This window comes from Anopheles funestus, chromosome 2RL, assembly GCF_943734845.2.
Source record: "Anopheles funestus chromosome 2RL, idAnoFuneDA-416_04, whole genome shotgun sequence".
NCBI lineage: Eukaryota > Metazoa > Arthropoda > Insecta > Diptera > Culicidae > Anopheles > Anopheles funestus.
In genome coordinates this window covers 93298512-93317873 of record NC_064598.1, presented here as the reverse complement: position 1 = coordinate 93317873, position 19362 = coordinate 93298512, and the positions used below count along the sequence as shown (strand labels likewise).

General features: G+C 41.7%; 1 protein-coding gene and 1 long non-coding RNA gene across 5 annotated transcripts in view; one reads left to right on the top strand and one right to left on the bottom strand.

Annotated features, from left to right (window-relative positions):
* LOC125761793 (uncharacterized) overlaps positions 1-19362 on the top strand; it is a 96688-nt gene that overhangs the window by 16567 nt on the left and 60759 nt on the right. The window lies entirely within an intron of this gene.
* Positions 1-19362, bottom strand: part of LOC125761831 (uncharacterized) — a 219609-nt gene that overhangs the window by 146756 nt on the left and 53491 nt on the right. The window lies entirely within an intron of this gene.

The following is a 19362-nucleotide window of genomic DNA, read 5'->3' as shown; positions in this document are numbered from 1 at the left end:
GTCATGCACCCCTACGGGAGTCGACAGTCTGTAAAGCAGTCGAGTCACCACATCATCACCACACGATCCATTATATAATTGTAGCTCGAAGGGGTCGTCACCACCGTGTGTGCGCCACCGTGCCGTTTCTGGCCTCCATTTTTTCGCCACTGGCCCCACACACACACACACTCTTACGCGCTTGCATACCCACCGTACACCGATCGACGTTGATTGGCATCGACTGATTTCGTACAATTATGTCTAACGGTGATCTCCGAAGAAATGAGCTTCTGTTTCATTCGAGATCTAGTTTTTTTTCCTAGCTCCCTTTTTTTTGAAGATCTGTTTGATTTCCCTTACTGGCCAAGCACACGGATTACACGTTGGCAACAGTTCTTGAACCATAGTGATTTATCATATCGGTTCGCTCAAAACGATATGTGTCGATTACTTGCTCGTGTTGATGCGTTTTTATTTATTTATTTATGTCTCGTATCTCAACTTGACGCATGTGGAACGATCGAAAATCAATCATCCGGATTAGTGTGGCGTACAATCGCGAGATGAAAAAGCTGATTGATCATTTCCAAATGTTTAGTGATTTTTTCCCCGCAATCCGATTGTCTCTAATACACCGAAAAAATGGGGTCTAGTGTCTATACGCAGCATTCGACACCATCCGTTCCAATGTGTGTCAGCAACACAATGAAGAAAGGGTCCGCTGTACCGATTATAAGTTCGAGCAGCCCTATTTGTACTCTCTTTCTACAGCATCAGTTGTGGCTATGATTCGTAGCACGGAATGCATTCGTACTCCAATTAAATTCCGTTACTCAATGCGCTCATGAATATTCAACGCTTCGCGGTTCCGCGCCATAGTTCGAGTCCGGTCGGCCTTGCCCGGGAATGGGGCACCCCTAGGCCCATTCGTCGGGTTCGTCGCCTGGTGTGTTCTATCCTGCAATCCCAATATCCGATACCTTTCCGCGAAACCCACTGGCGTTATTAATTTGATCATTAGCAGCAACGGCATACAGCTGTGCCCGGGTCCGCTCACGTGGCTTCGATGTCGCGGATGACCATTTGCCGGAACATTCCCACTGGGACAGGTTATCGTTTTTTGTCGGTAAGGTATAACGTTTCTCGATGCCATTTGTTTCTCTCCTCGTGATACCAGCAAATCTATTTCGGGGAGCAGATTAATCTAGCAGTGGTTTTGAGCTCTTCTTGCTCAAAATCCTTTCCCAAAACAGATCGATGAGCGCAATGTTTCAGAAGCTTCTGTCGCGATATGAAGCTCCTTTTTCTCTAGATCATTTTTAAAAGACACAAAATTTTCATAATTCAATCATTAGTTGATGGCTAAAAAAATGCTTTCATTGCCATTGCCAAAAGATTTTTATCCATTTTTATTTCCCTCTGTGAATGATCATTAGTATGTTTCGTTTCATCCATGCATAGATTATGCATAGGTGTTTCAAATGCCCAGTTGGAACGAAATTAAACTGCTGTTTCCTCCGTGGGACAACACATATATACGTTAGGTTAGTCAGATCCCGTGGCGAAGAATTAATTTCGCAGTCTTAAAATGAACAGAATATTATCTTCGTTTGCCAAAAAACTAAGAGATTATATTTAGGTGATGGTTCTCAGTTTTACCATGCACACTTTCTAATTAGAACACAGCTATAGGGGAGGATTGATCGAGACCACCCGGGAGGGAAAACCAAATTTGTCCGTTTAATGTGTAAAGTTATCTTTTATAAAGAGGAGAAAGAATGTGTTTCTATATGATTTTGTTTGGTTTAACGTTCCACAATAGATCGACGAGTGGCTGAGCTGGTCCAGTAGGGAGGCGATGGTGAATTATAGGAATTGTTTACTATCCCGCTTCCAACTATTACCATTGTGGCATTTATAAATCCCAACCCTACGCTCGTGCAAACTCAATCGACCCATAAATGCAGTTCATTTTTTTTTGGACAATTATACGCTCGTTTAGCTTTACGCCTGCCGTACAAAAATAAAAATAAACCCCATCTACCAAACCGACTCGACGGCTAAACATCGATCCGACCAGACATAGCAGACGGCAAAAGGTCGAAGCTAATGTGAGGATCGCTAAACACCGAGTAATCGATTCCGCTGGTTAATCGAATAAATAAAATACAATCCGCCCCAAAACATCACCATCGGCTAGTGCTTCCAGTCACGTGTAGAGTGCTTTTTAGATAGGGTTGAAAGTGAAAAAAAAACCCGGGGAGGGAGTGTGCCATATCAAGATTTGAAGCCCGACCGACAGGAGTACCCATGTATGTTGCATCCGTTACACGCTGGTTGTATGAAACCTCGAATGTGAATGTCGCGAACGTGGGCTTCTCCTTCGGCTGTGGTCGACTGACTTAAATGTGCAACCAAGCGTTACCTCCCGTACCACCCGTTTCTGGGTGCGTGAAGAGGCGAGTGCGAAATATTAGGTTTTTTTTTCTCTCGTTTTTTGCTGAAATTGATTTCGGTCTTGAGCCCACGAGCAAGAGGAACGGGTCTCGGTTGCATCGTTGTTCCCCTTTAGGTGAAAAATTTCGCTTTCGCAAAATGCAAATCGCATTCTCAACCTTAACTCTGTTGCAAGTTGAATTGCATTTCGTGGTGCTTGGTAACGATTAGCATTATGCTTAGCGTAATTGTAAATTATTTTTACATCCTTAGGTCAGGGTAAAACGTGCGGTTTCACTTCGATCGGCTGGCGTAGGCATATTGGAACAGATGACTAATTCTAGCAATCGATCGATTGACGGCAACCGCTTAGCGTCATAGGGTGATTCCGTTTTACGACCATTTATGGGAGGATGCTTTCGTAGTGAAGTTGTTGACAGTCTTGAAGTGTTGAAGTGGTTCAGCATGTGCTTCCCTATCGGGAATGATACCACCCTCGTATGGGAATTAGAACACTCGAATTCACAGCGATCGATATTGTTGTCGGAAAACACTTTTCCTGCTGATTGCACTATTGCTTTTTTGGGGGGCTGGATGATGATCATGTATTGTTTGCACACTCGTCAAACATTGCGCACACACACGCAATCGAACCACCAACAGTTACACAGCGGCAACAGTAGTAAGCAAACCGTAAACATATGTTTTCCTAAAAGCGTGAAAACCGTACCGCCTGGTTCCCGTGGGGGGTCGAAGTGGTGCGAAGTTTTTCTTTCCTCTGCTACCATACTGGCTACGGTTTTAAAGCATACCGGCAACCCCCCAGCAAGAGATAATGCGGTGGGTCGGAAAAATTAAAGCAAACATTAAGATTCGAACGGTTTTTGCAATTGGTTGCAGTCGGTGCATTGATGGTGTTGATATTGGCAGGTGAGCCTAGGAAGGCAGAGAGAGAGAGAGAGAGAGATAGAGAGAGAGCAACAATTTTGTGGGTCAAGTTACAAAATGTTGCATTTTGTTTCTTTATTTGTTCATGCTTTTCCATGCATCCCTGTGCCGATGTTTGAAATTGTTTTCTTTTTGATTTTTTTTCTGCTTCGAAGGGTTTTGTTACGCGCTAGTTTGACTGCTTTTGTTTCTTCTCTCATGTTTATCTCATCGCGCTTGATCTAAAATAACATTTTTTTAAACATTTTGTTGTCTTTTATTTTCACATCATTTTTGATTTTGTATTTTTTTTTTTCATTTTTATTTACCTTATTTCTTTAGTTCGTTTGTTTCTCTTTCATTTGTTTCAATCTTTCAAACAATTTACGTTATTCTTTTATGTGATTATTCATTTGTTTTACCACTGATTTCACTTATTTTTATCATCCAAAATTATTATTTACTTTAGTTTTGTATTTACTAACATTTGTAAAAAAGAATTTGTCATTTAAATATAAATTTTTCTTCAAGTAGCTCAGTGAAGATCGCACCGGGTTCCTTCGCACCTTTTATGGGCAGGCGGAACAAATACACTTAAAATTAATGAGGCTATACCCCATCTAACTCCAAACCAGCGTACTGTGCACGGCTCATGAAATATTATATTTGTGTATACCATAGCGATTTGTCTTCGGTGGCCTTCCTATAAAACCATTTCCAAATATCTGTGCAATGCACAAATAAACACCCGACGACGACGGTTGCTGCTTCTGATCGGAACAGTCTATGGCCCGCGAACATTTAAAGTCACTATTGCTCGTATCCAAATGGGGGGTAAGCATTTAAAGCGCGATCAGTTCCGTACTATAGCCCCTTACCGAGCGATTGTGCCTACATCATCGTGCATCCGCCGTCGACCTTGGTGACCTTAAGAAGAATGGTGCGTTAATACCATACATGGAAAACGCCCGCAAGCATGGCGAATGCCGAGGTTGAGACAAACACATATTGTTGGGAAAAGATTTATGCGCACGTTCCTGTATGCAGACGAGCCAGCTAACGTGTATAGGGGCAAAGGAGGTTGCTCGATGTACGTGCCTTTATGCTGTTTGCTTGCGGCAACATAGTGGGGCTAATATTGGAGGATTTTTTTTCTCTCACTACCGGGTTGTTATGAAAAATGTTATTCAGACTAACATTACTACCTTTTGTATCAAGCGGCTGGCAGCAGATAACAGTGTTCAGAAGCACCAAGAACCGCATAATTATCACCCATTTCATATCGCTGTAATTGTTCGCGTATCATTCGATCGGATTCGGGCAGAAGATCGCTACTGCTGTTGTGCAGTGGCACCAGATGTTCTCGGTAGTGCTTTCTGTTTAGTAGAATTGATTCGATTTTAACTACTTCTAGCTCGTTCGATTCCGTAACAGTGTAAGCTTTTCATCGAACACCCTGCTCAAACTTTGCAATCAACCGAGATGAAGGAACCCTAAGACGCAAAGCGAACGAAAGAGATTTCTAGCAAATATGCAGTTATACGCCATTGCCCGATCGATACTACTTTTCGTCCAGTGGCGGTTTTTGGCTGAACGTCGGTTGAAGCAGAAGCCCCGTTACGATGCCGGTAGATCGTGAAGTTTTGCGCGAACTTTGGTCGGGCACGGGAGGGACTTCAGACGGCCCAACAAGTCAACGTCAGCTGGATCGGGCCAAATTGATGGCCATGCGAACCCGGCTAGTGAAGCGACGCGCGAAAAATGTACCGAATTGTTGCCATGTTTTGTGTACAGCCGTGTTTTATTCCGCTTCTTCTAGAGTTGGGGTTTTATTTGGCGTTTTTATGCTGTTTGAGAGGTATTGATTTTGCGAAGATGCGATGTGCTTGTCTTTCTTAATGGGGTACCTATCATTATGTGTCTAAAATGGTGAAAAGATTATTGGGCACGTTTTTTTTTCTTCTTGAGTTTCTTTCTTTTGTTTCACCCAAGTTCTGAGCCAAACCTACATTATGGGTTTTTTCTACGGGGATTTGCCCACTTCTAGTGATGTTGTGGATTTTTGTTTTATTTCAAAAGCTATTCAAGACAAAATCCTCATCTTCCCCTTCGACCAGGAAAAATAAGGAACCCCTATTGAGTTTCGGGCAGGATAATTTATGGGCAAATGGAGTATAGGAGACTGGAGCTCATAGAACTCCACCCCCTTCCCGGATGTTTTGTGCCTGGGGAGGAGATGGAATAACGGCAAGGAAAGTCAGGAAATGTCTTTCAACAAATCTCAATCACTCGAAGAGAGCGTGTACACACACACTGCTCAAGGCAACCGAAGGGAAATGATCATCCTCTTTCCAAGGCTAAACAGCCGTTTCGAACCGTTGACCTAACACCCCGATTTACGGAGGCGCTATTCGTTACGATGGTGTGCCACCGGCATTCAACGGTGGCCTCCGTCATTCCTTTTACTAGGTCATAGGGTGAAGATGGCCCCGAACAACATCAGTTCGTCACGTCACAAACGGGCCGAGGATGAAAATTGAAACCACGATCGCGATCGCGATCCCGCAAAGCTTATTAACTAACCATTTAATTTGTGGAGCACAGCTACGAGCTGAAGTGATCCCAGCCAAAAAACGAAGTATGTTTTTCCATCGTCCATGCACAGGAAAACCCCCCCAACCCCAAAACTGCCCACTCTTCGCTCTAGTCGTTTCCGTTTTTCCCAGACGGTGATGAAAGTTGATGATAGCATCACCTTGTGTGTGTGCTTTTTTCCAGTTTCCAGTTTTTTGCTGAGGAATCTGTTTTTATTGTTACTTTTCGTTGTACTAAAACCGGCCACTACTATTCATCTGCAACGTTTTTCCTTTCCTTCTAATATGACCGTATCTTTTTTTTTGCATTACTCCCGCCACTCTTTAAATTAGACACACTTTCATGGTTGATCTTTGTCGAGCGCAGCGGAGGGAAAATAAAAACGGCCCCGATGATGTGTACTTGCACTCCTAGGATTTGGGTTTTTCGTGGTCTTTTTGTGTGTGGTGAAAATGAGATCAACGCATGATGCTCTCCCGCCGATCAAAAGACCTTCTTTCATGAACAGAAAGCTTACGATCTAGGTTGCTACAATCACTGTGGACACCTAGTTCAATGGTTTTCAATTTTTTGGACATTAAAAATGAATACATCCGTGCTCTAGTATTTATTGTGCCCTCAAGGAACGAAGGGGGGGATCGCTTTTATATTCTAACCTCGTTTTTATTGGGTGCATGCGTATCGGATCGATAGTGGCAGCCAGCCAAGCAGAAACAAACTCTCCGCCATGTCTTATCGGTCAAACCGATCCATCAAAAGTAGCGCGGCATGTAATCAATTCCAACTTCGGCCCTATCATGTGTTATCTAGTCGGGTTGGGTCTGTGGTTGCATCGTGGCTGCATGATTGAGGCTTGCATATGCAGCTGCAGTTTGCGATCGGAACGCGTCGGTTCAATGGACGGCCTTCGTGACCCTTCTCGCACGCGTTTAATTGAGGGGAGTGAGCATTTTATTATTACATTTTAATCGTTCACCAAATGAAAACCCTCCAGATACATTTTAATAGCGAATGGATCCCAATCAACATGTGTGCTTGGTCGGCACACAAGTCAGTCAGTTTGATTATCAGCTTGTGCTGGAAAGTCTTTGGGATGTTTTCTGCACTCTGTAACTAAAAGAATTCTTCAAGCAACATTCTCATAACCATCCGACTTGTCTCACGGACGCAAAGTTCTGTAACAGGCTTTGACTTTACCTGTTTATCACCTATCTTATCATCGGACTTTCTTCCCGTTCCATCACTTGGTGGAAGTTAGTGAAGCGCGGATATATCTTACTGACTTTACGAACGTTGGACACATTGAGACGTTACTCAATGGTCTGGAAATAAACGGACACAGATTGGTTACGTTCTATGCCAAGTCCAGATTAAGTCTGTCTTACTTTGGCCCGGTACTTTATTATATATCATTCTAAAAGTATGCTTAAGTTTGACGCCTTTGTCGTTCTTGGGCGGAGCCTCGCGGGTTGACCTACTTTCTTGCGCTTAAACGCTTTTGTCATAGCGTGGACATATTTTGCCTCGTTAACAATTTTGGGCTTCGCTGCGCGGGTCAGTTTTGATTTTTGATTTGGTGTTATTAAATAAACATCCGGGTTCTACCTGTTGACGTTTACCACGGTTGTGGCCAATGCTTACGCAGCACATGTATGTAGCCTACTTGCATTGCACTCATGTACTTTATGTGGGTCATTATAGATTTGGGTTGCAAACTTGTGTTGTCTATTTCTTAAATACCGATCCCAAAGTCTGATTTTTGTAATAGCTGTTACTTTAATACTAGCTGTATAGCAGATTAGATATTATCTGCTACACCTCCCCTCTTTAGGAGAATAATGTTATGACTTGAAAAGAATGACATTATTCTTTACAGTTGCGTTTTTATTCTGTTTTTATGTACTGTTGTTTCTTTGTCTGTTATGTTATGTCTGATAACGCAGTTTGTGCCATTGATGTCTATAATTGTGAATGGTCCAATGTATACTGGGTCTAACTTTCTTCTGTTTTCGTTTGTAAGGTATACCTGGTCTCCCAATTTAACATTACTAGGATTAGTATTTTGGTTTAATACTCTTTGTGTCCTGAATTTTGATTTAATTAGGTTGTTTCTAGCTGTTTCATTGGATTTCTGTAATTTGAATTTCATTTCGTTATAGTATTGTTCTATATTGTAGACTGGATCTATTTTTGTTTTGTATATATCTTGTGGTAAATTAGCTTGTCTTCCGAAAACTAGTTCGTAAGGTGTATATCCTGTAGCTGTGTGCATTGTGGTATTGTAAACGAATTCATAGAATTTTGTCCATTGATCCCAATCATCGTGGTGTTCATTAGTGTAACTCCTTAGATATTCGTTTAGGCTTCTATGATTTCTTTCTAATGCTCCTATTGTTTGTGGGTGATATGCTGTAGCAAATGATTGTTTAATTTTGAGAATTTCGGAAATTTTCCTCAACACTTCGTTGTTGTATTCCAAACCTTGATCTGATTTTAGTTCTACAAAATTTCCAAATGTTAGTATGAAGTTTTCTACCAATGCTTTTGCTATTGTGTTAGCTTCTTTGTTGTAAATGGGTATTATTAATATATACTTGGTTAGTTCACACTGAATTGTTACAGCGTATCTATTGTTATTATTTGTTTTCGGTAGTGGTCCTACTGTATCTATTGCTATTACGTCAAATGGTTTTGAAGGAGTTGTCGTCACAACTGTTTCTTCTTTCGTATGTCTTGTCGTTTTATTCGTTATGCATGCTTGACATTTTTGTATGAATTTGCGGATATCCGTCTTCATGTGTTTCCAGTTATATTTTTCTTTTAACTTGCTATACAATCGATATTGGCCTATGTGTCCTCCCGAAGGGGTCACATGATAATCTGTGATTATCTTTAATTGCTCATCCTGCGATTCTATCCACCTGGGTGGAGTATATACGACAATTTCACTATCGGATATAGCTTTATTTGCTATTTCTTTGATTGTCTGCAGGGAATAATACTGGAATATGCTATCATTTGTTGATAGAGCTAGCTTGTTTCTGTTATATTTCTTTGCGATTTGGCATACTTGATGCAGCGCAAACTCTAGTGTTTGGCTTGACTTCGCATTTTTATGTAATGGAATATCGGTCATTCCTAGCGCTTTATTATAATTGTGGTTGTATACCACTATCTCGAGTTTATTCTTTGTTTTGGCCGTTTTTATTTTAAGAAGTTTTTTCACTTCTGAAGCTTTATTTGCTTCCCAGACTGTGGGGTGATCAATCCTCGTCTGTTTTTCATGTTTCTTTTGTGAGACTTGACCCTTTCTTGCCATTGCCCTAGTGTTTACCATGAGTACTGTTTCACTCTTTAACTTTGGAATTGATGCTTTTAGTTCATTTGAGTTAATCACTATTCGTGACAATGCATCAGCAGTTACATTTGCTTTTCCAGATAGGAATTCAATGTCAAAATCGAATTCTTCCAAATCTAGTCTCATCCTTGTGAGTTTAGAAGTTGGGTTTTTCATACCGAACAGATATACTAAAGGTCTATGATCTGTTCGTACTAAGAATTTTCTGCCGTATACATATGGTTTGAAATAGTCAATAGCCCAATGTATTGCTGTTAATTCTTTTTCGATTATTGGTTTGTTCTTTTCACCTGGGGTGAAACCTTTGCTGGCAAATGCTATTGGATGGTCATTACCATCTGTTATTTGTGACAATACTGCTCCGCAAGCCATATCTGAAGCATCTGTCGTTATTATAAATTGTTTGGTGAAATCTGGGTACTTTAGGATAGTTGGTGAAAGTAATCTTTGCTTTAATGTGTCGAATGCATTTTGACATTCCGTTGTCCATTCGAATTTTATTTCCTTTTTAATTAGGTTATTTAAAGGTTTTGCAATCTTTGCAAAATCTTTTATAAATTTTCTATAATAATTACAAAAAGCGACGAATCTTCTGGATTCGTCGGCGCTAGTTGGTATGGGGAATTTCTTTATAGATTCATATTTTGAATCATCTGGATAAATTCCTTTATCAGTAATTTTATGCCCTAAATATGTTACTTGTGTTTTGAAAAAGTGGCATTTTTCTGGGTTAAGCTTAAGATTATATTTTCTTAGCCTATCAAAAACTTTAACTAAGTTACTGATGTGATGCTGCGCGCTGCATCCAGTAACTATTATATCATCTATATATACAAATGCTAGCTCAGGTGTTAAACCTGCCATAGCGATAGCCATCATACGCTGAAAGCTGTTGGGGCTAATGTTCAATCCAAAAGGCATTCGTTTGAATTGGTAATGACCTGTCGTTGTTGAAAATGCCGTGTATTTTCTTGAGTTTTGTTCAAGGGGTATTTGATGAAATCCTGACATAAGATCTAAAGTACTAAAATATTTTGCTCTTCCTAGCTGATCTAAAATGAAATCAATTCGAGGCAATGGGAATTTGTCAGGTAGTACTTTTTTGTTGAGTTGTCGAAAGTCAACAACAAGTCTCCATTTCTTGTTTCCGTCGGTTGCCTTTTTTGGTACTAACAGGATAGGTGAGTTATAAGAAGACACAGAATGTTCTATTATGTCATCTTGTAACATTTTATTTACCTGTTTATGTACTTCTTCTGTCTGTGCGTGTATCTGTTTGTAATTTGGTATATATGTGGGAATATTGTCTTTTAGCTGTATTTCCTGTGTATAAAAATTGTTCGTAGTAATCTGATCATTTTCTAGACAAAAGATGTCGTTATATTGTGAAATAACTTGTTGTAATCTTTGTCTATCTGTTGCTGTGCCATTTTCTATGTTGATCTTTTCCAAAAGTTTGTTTACTCTATCTTTTTTGTTATCGGCTGTTGTGTTAAATTTGAGTATGTTATAATTTTGTAGCGGTTCAATTTGTGGCTTAAATTCATTATTCTTGATTTGTATTGGTTCATCTCTAGTATTAATAAATTTGATGAACTGGTTATTTTTGCTAATAATTGTGTTACCGCAAAAAACTCCTGGTTTAATTTCTTGTGCTGATATGATAGAATCTTCTGTAATATGTGTAAATCTGATTTTCTTTATAACTTCGCTTCGTGGAGGTAGGTACATTCCCTTGACGTCTCCATCTTCCAACGGATGATACACTTCTATACCGTTATGGATCAAATGGAGTGATTCCATTCGATATAAAATGTCGCAATTGTAGTGTTTGAAGAAGTCTCTTCCCAAAATTCCGTCTGCCAGTAATTCAACATTTTCGGTAATTAAATGAAAATTGTGGTTGATTATGGCGTTGTTGAAATGTAAGTCTGTATCTAGTGAGCCTACTGTACTGATCGGGTTATTACAAATGCCTGTTAGTGTGATTAGGTTGTTAGTATTAATGTTAGAATATGGTTTTACTTTGTTTCTCTTCAGTAGCGATACTGATGCACCTGTATCTACCATTAAGATGCAATATGCATCATCTGTAGCCTGTATTTTTAATTTGATGTAGTCTGCTCCCGTTAAATTTATTGCAAATATGTGTCGTTGATTTGGGACGACATGGGTTGATCTAAAAAATTGTTTCCTTGTGCTTGTACTGACGTTTGGTAAATACGGCGATTATTATTTGTTCGCCAGTTTTGGTTTCTAGTGTTTTGTGGGTTTGCCCTATAATTTTGTTGTGGCCTATTATCTGAATTGTACCTGTTTCTGTCGTTGTAGTTGTTAGTAACTCGCTTCTGGTGATACGCGTAGTTTTGTTTGTATTTGTTGTATCGGTGATTTGTGTTGTTATTGTAAGTGTTATTCCTAGTATATGGTTTGTCAGGCATTCTAACGTTGAAAATGTGTTTGTTAGTATCATCACCCTCGTTTTCCATTACTTTTTGTGTAACGTCTGTTATGGTCGTAAATGTTCCTGCCTTCAGAAGCGTTTTTGTTTCTGCATTAGTGATCTTCTCCTTTAGAGTATCTATTCCTTTTTTCACGATCATGTCGTTTGCAACTTTTTCTGGGATTCCTTGTTCTAGGTAAATTACCTTTAACTTTGCTGTCAACAATTCTACTTCATTGCAAATCTTTTGAGTATCTCCGGATTTTATTGCTCTAAGTTTTGCTATTACTTTGTCGGGATTAGTTTTCTCTTCACACCTTAATTTTATATCATCCAATAGTTCTTTGAATGTTGTTATTGAAGTTGGTAATCCTATCCTTGCTTTACCTGTTAATCTAGTTCTTAAAAATTTTACTAGCATTTCTTCGTGTTGTTCGTTCAACTCGAACAGTAACTTAGAGGCATCTTCGAAGGTGCTAAACAATTCAGCTGATCCATCGTAGATGGGTACTAGCCCTGTGGCTAATTTTATATCAAAATTAGTCATTTTTATTTCTTTTGTTTTAAATGTTGCCTGAGGTTTTTGCTCTTTTATCTCTGTTTCCTCGGCTAAACTTTCTAACGACGAGTTTATCAATTCGTTTTCTATTTTGCAGCAGATTTCTTCCCATGCATTTTTTGCGATGCGTTTTAGCTGTATTATTTCCTCTATACCGTATTTTCTGTTATTTATTTCTATTTCCTTTTGGATCTCCTTATGTAATTCCTCAGCTTGCAATTTTAATTGTGTTAGTCTACTCGTTCTTAATTTTTGAGTTTTATCGTTTAATTTCTTAAGGATATATTGTAATTTTTGAACTAATTCTATTAGTTTTGACATACCTGTCTATTTTGCATTGATTAATAGTTACTCCTTTACTTGCCGGTGTATTTTCTGCAATTCATCTGCTGATCATGTTGCCTGGTTGTTTTCTTCTTATCGGCTGCTCTTCGTGGGGTTCCTGATCGATGTCTTCAACGTTGGAGGCTCCTGCCTCTTGGGATCCCGCCGGTCACCATTTGTGAGCCGTGGTCTCGCCTTCCACTCGCCTTGTTTTGCTTTTCCGCTCTCACTCGTTGATTAGCTTTTACTTTGGCAGCGTTAATGTTTGGATTGCCCTTCTTTCTGCCTGCCGCGAAACCATCTTGTATGCCATTTTTAGTACTTTGATGATTAACACAATCGTCATCATTATTAACACCAGATTCAACTTAAGTTCGTGATTAACGTGCTGTTCACTGTGTACATTCTGTGTTTGAATGATCGTAAGATCATTATCTCCTTGCACTTTCGTAGTTGGACTAGAGTTTTTGCCACCCATTTTTATTTCTTCACGTACACATATAGCTTATGCAATTCTGGTACACATATGCAATTCTGGTACACTTTTACCTGTGTAACATGTTAACTGTGCACTGCCAAAATTTGCTGTATCGTCAATTTTTCAACTCATTTATTGTTTTCTGCAACACTTGCTTTTTTGTGTAGCTAATCATCACGTTTGGCGCAAATGTTTGTCTCTTTTTTTTCACTCGGGATCTCAATATTGACACCATCCTTCTATGCGTATTGTTTGGATTCACATTGTCGACTGTATTTTTAACGTGGTTATAACTGCACTGTTGTTCACATTACGCACTTTTAGTGTTTCTTTAATAGACTCACTCGATGAGACAGTTTTTCCATCCGAAGATTGCCGATTAAAGTCACGGTCGCCATGTAACAGGCTTTGACTTTACCTGTTTATCACCTATCTTATCATCGGACTTTCTTCCCGTTCCATCACTTGGTGGAAGTTAGTGAAGCGCGGATATATCTTACTGACTTTACGAACGTTGGACACATTGAGACGTTACTCAATGGTCTGGAAATAAACGGACACAGATTGGTTACGTTCTATGCCAAGTCCAGATTAAGTCTGTCTTACTTTGGCCCGGTACTTTATTATATATCATTCTAAAAGTATGCTTAAGTTTGACGCCTTTGTCGTTCTTGGGCGGAGCCTCGCGGGTTGACCTACTTTCTTGCGCTTAAACGCTTTTGTCATAGCGTGGACATATTTTGCCTCGTTAACAATTTTGGGCTTCGCTGCGCGGGTCAGTTTTGATTTTTGATTTGGTGTTATTAAATAAACATCCGGGTTCTACCTGTTGACGTTTACCACGGTTGTGGCCAATGCTTACGCAGCACATGTATGTAGCCTACTTGCATTGCACTCATGTACTTTATGTGGGTCATTATAGATTTGGGTTGCAAACTTGTGTTGTCTATTTCTTAAATACCGATCCCAAAGTCTGATTTTTGTAATAGCTGTTACTTTAATACTAGCTGTATAGCAGATTAGATATTATCTGCTACAGTTCAACTCCCGCAAAATGATTGATAGCGCGCTGGAAATCAAATTCGCGATTTCTTCTGATGCGTTAATAATCGTTCCCGGTTTGCTTCGGGGTTTGATCGGTGGTGCGCACAACATTAAGAAACCTTGTTGACAGCCACCGCATCCCTTTTGTGGCTTGACTCAGGCGCATACCGAGCCCTACAGGCTGCGTACATCTTGTGCCCTTTTTATTTCTTCCTCTCCGTACGGGCTGTCGGGTTGGCTCGCTGGCTTTGAAACAAAACACCCTTTACAGAGCACTCGACCACGGGTCGACAGAAATAAGGTCAAATTCGGTCCCTCCGCTTCACACCCGGCTGGGGTACACCGTGAACGTGTCGCATTTTCCGCTGACACGCTGGCGATGGAACTACAGGCCCTGGACAGCACCGGCGGTCTAGCTTTCAACGTAACCTGCTTAATTTGTTGACGTAAACGGAGGGTTTTTTTTGCTTTCCATCTACGTCCCCGTTTTGTCATTTTGTAATACGATCGTGTGATTCCGTGCGATTTTGCACCATACCGGAAAGAGATCGTGCGAGACTCGCAAGACGGTTGGATGCGTTTGCTAACGCTTTCGAACGTTAGCATTGTTGTGCCTAACCGTATCGAAATGGGTGTCTTTTTAGCAAAACTATGTTAACCTATCCGTAGCGCAAAACTATTTCAATTTGTTCAAAAACAAGCCCTAAAACGTTAGAGTTTCTTTTTTTTACAATAATAGACAAATCTCTATCCCGCTTCGCCTCATTAAGCCTGTGTGGGGAAATTGCACCGCTTCCTACGTTATGCGAGTGCTCGGTTTATGTAATGCTGCTATTTAGTTGCACCTGACTTAAGTTACAAAGCGCGTCAGATCTACCTCGGCAATGTGCACGAACAAATTGGTCGGTATAAATCACTAAACCGCAGGCGTTTGCAGGACACAACACTTCCGATATTGCAGCGAAGCAATTTTGCTTGCTCCCTCCTCCTGGTTGGCCGGTCTAGACAGGCAACAATGTATCGGTATCTCGCACTGGATGGTGTATCTCTGAAAAGTACAAGTGATAAAATGCTTTACATTCGACATAAATGGACAAAAAACCCTTTCAAGATGGAAGCAAAACCTGAAGATCGGGATTGCTACGGTTGGCCCACTTGGTGTGTAAGTCAAGTAACGCAATGCGTAGGACCAAACTGGTCTACACACGTACGGTATGAAGGTTTTACGGTATTTTCGATTAGGCAAAGCAGTTTGCCTACCTTGCTTATATTGTTTGGTGCTGCGAGTCTTTGCCAGCTTTCTTCACTGTTCACTATCCGGTGACGTACAGAGACTCCCAGATGTTCCTGAGTAACTGACTGACTTTACGAAGGTATCTTCCGATTCTTTAGACATTCTACTGTTCTCGGCATAAGAGTTACTTCATTTCTTTTGCAGTAAGCACTTATACACATTTACACCCTCCCTCCCCCTCCCCCTAAGCATGGGTCATTGACATATGTACACGAATTGCCACTGAACCTAACGTTCTTTGGTAGGCAAAATGGTTCACCCGAAGTTGGTAAACCAACAGAAAAAAAGAACAGCAATCAAAATGGACAGAACCCAACTAGGTCAGGGCAATCGGTTCGGATTGATTCTGCCAGTTCTTGGTTTGCGCGTGGAGCCATCGATCAAACCCGTGTGCGAGTTTGGTAGTTACTTGCAGCAAATGTGAACTGCTGTTACCACGTCCGCTCCGGAGGCAATTCTGTGCAGGCAGCGAACGGAAAGCAACATCAAAAAGCAAACCAGAGAGTGGACGGTGGTACGTGGTCACACCTAATTTCCAGAGACTCAGCCACCACTTACCCTCACAACACAGCTGGAGCAGTCGTTTTTTTACGAAGTTTCGACTACTCTGCAGCTTCTCAAACATTAGTTTCCTTTCTCAAACAATCATCCAAACTGCCGCTACCACTACACGGTCAGAAGTTTTGCGCCAAGCCCGCGCAACAAACATCACCACCACGGGTACGCGAGGTACGCTAATCGAGGCAGGACGACGCCCTGACCAGTGCCGTTTGACGTTACGGCCGAGTACGTAGACTAGCGGGGTCAGCAAATTTACTCCGGTGTGGTTGGTTGGTGGTGGAGGTGGCAAGCAGTAAACCGGCTTTTTGAAAGATTTTTCAAACCTTCCCGACGAACGAAACCCAGAGCGTGTGCGCACTGACACTGGTCAACCCGTCCACGTACCCGCTCGGTAAAAGAGGGTCTGATTTCTGACCTGCTTGGTGAGGTTTCTGGTCTGGAACTCTGGTGGAGCACTGTGGTCAGAATGTTGCTTTAGCGGAAACTGGTTTTTCAGCGATCACGTGTTACCAGCCGAATGAGTGGCGATGTTGCCGATTTGCGCTTAATCCGGTGTGTTTTTTTTTCGTACGTGCTTTAGCAAGCCTTTGCTGCAGTGCGGGAAGTTTGCAGCATCCTAAGACATTCGGGTACCACGCGAACGAACATCCATCCGCTTCTATAGTGTGCGGTTGAAGCGCTAGAAAGCGTGAGAAGATCGTAAAACCACGAAACGCTTTCAGTGTGCTATCGAGAAGCACCGACTTCTTGGAGACGATATCATCCACCCCGAAGATGGCTCCCAGCTGCTACACTTCATTCATTAAGTCTGTGGCTTTTTGGATTATCAATGTCTAAGACTTATAAAAAAAAAACCCCAAGCCCTGCAAAAAGCCCTCACTCGAACTGGTTTGAAGGTTAGTGCTACCGGTCCTGGCGACGACTTCTGAACGCACCACACCGATGACATCATAGGCTGTGCGTTCCTGTCGCTACTACCACCGAGCAACGTCCACAGGTTCCACGCACGTAATCCAACCGTTCCGTTCCGACGGGCGGGGGGAAAGATTAGTTAATTTGCCTACACCGGCATTCGTTCGTACCGATTCGTTCAACGATTATCGGTAACAGGTTTCGCCCTGGTCCGGAGTTCTTCACCATACAAAATATCCCCAACCTGCGGTGCGTCGATCTCCGCCAGCACTGATCGCTTCGGAAGATGTTTGTATTGTCGCGCCCCATGCTTAAGCAGGAAATGTCAATAACCCTGGCTGAAGAATGATGCTGTTGCGGGATTTGCAAGGTGACGAAATGCTCTCTCCACACCACCACGTCATGAGCCGGTGGAATGTGGTTTCGCTGTTTTTGGTAGCAAAAGTAAAAACTCTCAATCCACACATCGGTAATCGAAAATTGACTCACCCTGCTAGGTGCTAGTTCATGTGGACACCTTGAGGAAAGAGGAAGTTTGGAATTTCACATTAACACCAAAACAGTCCCCTAACAAGCGAAGGTGAAATTGTGTCAACGTTCCAATTGGACGGACAATGGTTCCTCTGTACCTCTCTGGGTGCTGCTTCTAGGGACCGTATTTTTTGTTTGCTTGCCGCCACGGAACTGTGAGTAAATTATGGCAGAATGAGTAAACGGGCTAGACGTGTGGCCATACCGTTGAATCATCGTATGCTAATTGAAAGCACGTTAGCTCTGTTTTTTTTTACAAGCCACTCCATGGCTGGGTTCTTCAAGCGGTAGTGTGATTTAAATCACGACCATCGCTAATTTAACGGCCAGATAACTCGATGCGAGATTATGGAAAGCAAGTTTCTTGCTGTACAAAATGGACCAATTTAAGATATGCGTGGATTCCTTTTTTTGTTGTTGCCTTAAAACTTTGATCGTGAACGAAGAGTGAGATGTTAAGCGTAACAGACAGCTGCGTAAAGCGCAAATCAACGCTGGATGCGTTATTACAGTAACAATCCACAATAGACGAAACTTTACTGTACAATCACGGCTACCGTTCAGATCCGGTACAGAACACTGTACGGTAGTTCGGGTTTGATTCTGGATTATTCGGACGGTAAGAGTGTACCAGCGGACGGACGGATCTACAAGCTACGGTAAAAAACTGTAACTGCAAGACCGCTGGGCATAATGAAACCTGCCAGAAATGAACATTTGTTAGTCTGATGCTCGATGAGCTTGATAACTCGCGTTAGCATATACGCGATTTGCACGGTTGCATGATTTCGGTTCTGGTTCTGAGACTTTGTGATCGTTTTGGCCAAACTTCCAGATTGTGCCGTTCCTGTTGAGTTGCCGGTGAAGCCTTTCAATATCCTTTTGCGGTTAATAATTGCGTTTTAGCAGCAACACACACACAAAACTTGCCCAGAATCGTGTGGTATTTCCATCCCAATGACTGTATCGCTATTGCAGTAAATTTGCAGTTCTTTGGAAATCAAACCAAACTCATCGCGAATTCCCCAACCTCAACGATCAAGGCTATCCAGCGCTGCGTTGGGTAACGTTTTTAATCTGTCATTTATTCATTCACAACATGGCGGCTCATACACCGATACCGTCGTACGTTTAAGTGCATTTTGTGCTTGTGTTCAAGTCCACACATTCGTGTCCACAACTGGAATTCAGCGCACACTAAGCGTGTAAAGTCGTGGAAATCGTACCGTGACCATATTGTGCGTTGCATACCGGAACCAAAACCCAACTGCAAGTGTGACGCTCTGGCACGTTTGAAGCAAAACTCCTCAGAAGATCGTACAAGTGGCGGTAAACGTTAAGTCTCAATAAGTACACACCGCGATGGAAACGATAAGGGATAAGAGCTTCTTTGGCTTTCGTTCGATTATGGCACAGGCATCCACGTGCAGCTTGTGGAGAGTCCCTCAGCACTCACCGCGAAGACATTCGCGTTGAAGTTTTTTAATTTTCCTCAACGTCATTGAAGTAAGACTGGCACCAATCAGGTGCTGCGTCTCACTTTCCGACGCTGACTTGGAGTCAATTCAAATGATTACCGCCCTATTGCAACCACTACCGAACTGAAGCGGTATCACTTATCGGGAAGTAGTAGATCTTAGCGCAGCTCCCGTAAGGGAAACAAAATATACGTCTTCGACTTCGGAACGCCCTGTAGACGTCGGTGGACACGTTATGCATGATTGTGGATGACGAATGATGGGGAGTTGAGTTTTTTTTTCATCATATTCTTCACTCGTGCCAATTTGACCCACCGATTGTTGCATCATAACTTCCCCACCCGGGAGACTCGGGAGAAAGTTGAGAAACAAATATTTGGGAACTGCAGCCCTGTTTGCTACTACTGCACGTCTGAAGCGTCGTACGGTGTGGCAGTAAC